Consider the following 3349-nt stretch of genomic DNA (forward strand, 5'->3'; position numbering starts at 1 on the left):
TGCTCCTAACTTTGCCGCATGTATTGTCTTCGGATTAGTCACCGGCCGGTGTACGGATTCCCGTGGGATTTATGCCTCTCGGATTAGAGACCAGGCCAAAAAAAAAAAGTTCCAGCTGTTACACTTAAAAAAAATCATTTACATTGCTGCATTTGTTAAACATAATAAATATTTATGAACTCCTTGCAGTCTGTTGCCTAAGTCTATTACGGTTTTATTCTTTTTTTTAAAAAACCCAAACCCCTGTCACTAGATAACAACTGTACTGAACAGCATTGTGCTCGGACTGGAAGAACAATGGCCCACTGTAACGGGAGCCAAACCCTCTGCCGATGATGTGATGGCTCATTATGCCTTTGGATGGCATGGAACATGCACTTCAAAAGCAAGCTGGTGTGTTTTGAATGCCAGTGCATTTGCCTCTTCATTTGAGCGGCGGCTACAAAGACGACTAAGCTAACGGTCTGCTTCGCGTCTTGTTTGATTCCGCAAATCGGTGGTTCTTCAAGCGTGAGGGGCCTCCTGAGGGAACTTGGGACAGTCTCCGGGTTGGCCTGGCCCTGTGGCTGCCCCCTTCCTAATGGAATGTCATGGACGGACCAGGAGGTGGGCATCTTCGCAATGTTCCAGGGTCTGGGCCCAAGTTGGGTGTTGTGTTCTTTTTACAGTCCTGAAGATTCCTGCAAGAAGAGGAGATTGGATTTATACCCCACCCTTCACTACTCAAAGGTGTCTCAGTGCAGCTTACAAACTCCTTTCCATTCCCCTCCCCACAACAGACACCCTGTGGGGTAGGTGGGGCTGAGAGAGCTCTGAGAGAAACGGCTCTTTTTCAAGGACAGCTCTTATCAGAGCTACGGCTTGCCCAAGGCCATCCAGCCAGGTGCAAGTGGAGGAGTGGGGAATCAAACCTGGTTCTCCCAGATTAGAGTCCGTGCACTTAATCACTACACCAAAGAATGTGGCTGTCTCAGGATATGAGACCAGAGTAGCTCTCATCCCAGCAAGAGATCTGAGCAGTTCTTCTTTGCAAAAATTTCAGCTTCTTTCAGAAGTACTGGTCACAGAAGACACGATCAATAGAAACAATTTTTTGTAATGGCCAATGGCTTTATACAATAAACCTCTACCTCTACAGACAATTTTCAAAAAGTTGGTAAATGTATTTACTTTTATATATACCCTTCCTTTCTCTTGAGTGGGGTTTAGAAGAAGATTGGATTTATACCCCTGCCCTTCACTACCCGAAGGAGTCTCAGAGCGGCTTACAATCTCCTTTGCCGTCCCCCTCCCCACAACAGACACCCTGTGAGGTAGGTGGGGCTGAGAGAGCTCTCTTGAGAACTGCTCTTGAGAGAACAGCTCTGAGAGAACTTGTGACTGACCCAAAGTCACACCAGCAGCTGCAGGTGGAGGAGTGGGGAATCAAACCTGGTTCTCCCAGATTAGAGTCCGCACTCTTAACCACTACACCAAACTGGCTCAGAGACCAGCTGAATAAAACATCAGGAAGAGTCAAGCACAGCAGCAGTCTGGAACAGATAAAAATCCTATCCCGTGTTAATGTGTTGGTGGCATGACTGTGTCCAAAAGGAAATATTTAACTTGATTAGCCACTGAAGGTGTCACCGCCCAAGGAGTTGTCTGGAAAACAAGCTCTTGCGTAGGTGCGTGCAACAAAGAACTTACCTTTGGGATCAAGCCATTGTCCCCCATCGCTGTGTGCAGAAGTAGGCAGTGTATTGTCTCTTGGTCTTGGGCCCATTTTCATTTAGGCTCAGGTATAATTGAGTCTGGAGGAGAGGAGTCCCTTTGATGTGACAAACTGAGCGTTCGCACATGGAAACCTGATTTTATAATCAAATCCTCTACAAAGGGCTTGTGGCCAAATGGGAAGGCCTGAGTGGCGATAATGGGGGCAAGTCACGGTCGGAACTGATATTCCCACATCTTGCATTATCACATCAAAGCATGGGAGCGCAATATCATAATTCCTTGGCCCCAGCAGACCCACTCCCCTTGCAAAGCAGAAAACAAAACTCTGAATAGGCTAGCAATGAGCATAGCCTTATTTTGACAATGTGGCCCAGAGCTGGACCAGAGTTCGAATCCCTGCCAAGGGACAGGCACAACAAGTGTCCTGTATCAGGTTGCTCTCTCAGCTGCAAAATGGGAATCAGACACCTTCACTGCAAGGGGAACTAGACAAGGAAACTTTTATACAGGGGTCATTTCATAGAAAAAGAGGTGCAGGAGCTCATTAGCATAACTTATTTGCAGATCTATCATCGCAGAGGAGGGAGACCTTGTGCCTGAATAAAACTTGGTCTTAAAGGTGCCACTGGACTCTTTTTTGGATTGCTAGCTATGGGGGTGGGGAATGCGCAGATCTGCCCTCACAGAGGAGTGAGAGCTTGTACTTGAAGGCAGGCCGGGGGCTCTGCAACTTACCTGGCTGCTTCTTGCTCCTCGTGACCCGACTGAGGGCTGCTGGGAGCAGGGGCGGGACTTGTTGCATGTGCCCGCCCCCTGAGCTCCTTACTGCCGGAGCTCCGCTCCTGTGCACTCCCGCAGGAAATGACTCCTGCTTTTATAGCTATTTGATTTGAAATATATCGGCCCTGAGTTCGAGGCAACCGACAAGAGTTTTAAAATGCGGTGCTTGCTCTGAGCCTCAGGTAACGTAACAGCCCACCAGCCTCAACAAAAGGCCATTCGCAAAGTCAAAATGAATCGGGGCCAGCATGGCTGGCTTGAGACTTTTTTTAAAAAAAGGGGTAGATGGGGAGCTCAACTGAACCTAAACCCAGTTCTTATCTTGAACCCCAGCAGAGTCCAAACTCTTGTATATAAGCTTTGATTAATCCCAAACTGGAATTGAACTGGTAAAGCAAAATAAAGGTACTGGTTTGACGCTAATGGTTCCTTACTATGCAGCTGGCTCAGCCAGTTCCCTAGAAGAAACACAGTGCAGAAACTGCGTGTATTTATTTGGAGCATTTCTCGCACCACCAGGAAGGCCAAAGAGATGTGCCTTTTCCCCGCAGACTAAAAGGCAAGTGAGATTAAGTGAGATCATTGCCTATAAAATTTAGCAAATAAATTAAAAGGGTCTGAGTGGAGAGGAGATCACCAAAACATGCCCAAACAATCCAGCAGTGCCGCTCTGGTGGAGAGTTCTGGTGGTTGGAAGTGGGACATGCTGGCCGCTTCCTCCGTTGCCCAGAGGTCCCAGGGATCACGGCTTCAACTTGTGTAGCGTTCTAGGCCAGGAACCCTCATCCTCTTTGGATGCAGAACCCGCCCCCCCAAAATTATATCACACATACACAGGGGTCATTTCCTGCAG

Source organism: Gekko japonicus, unplaced genomic scaffold (genome assembly GCF_001447785.1).
Source record: "Gekko japonicus isolate JY-2015 unplaced genomic scaffold, Gekko_japonicus_V1.1 scaffold1476, whole genome shotgun sequence".
Taxonomy (NCBI): domain Eukaryota; kingdom Metazoa; phylum Chordata; class Lepidosauria; order Squamata; family Gekkonidae; genus Gekko; species Gekko japonicus.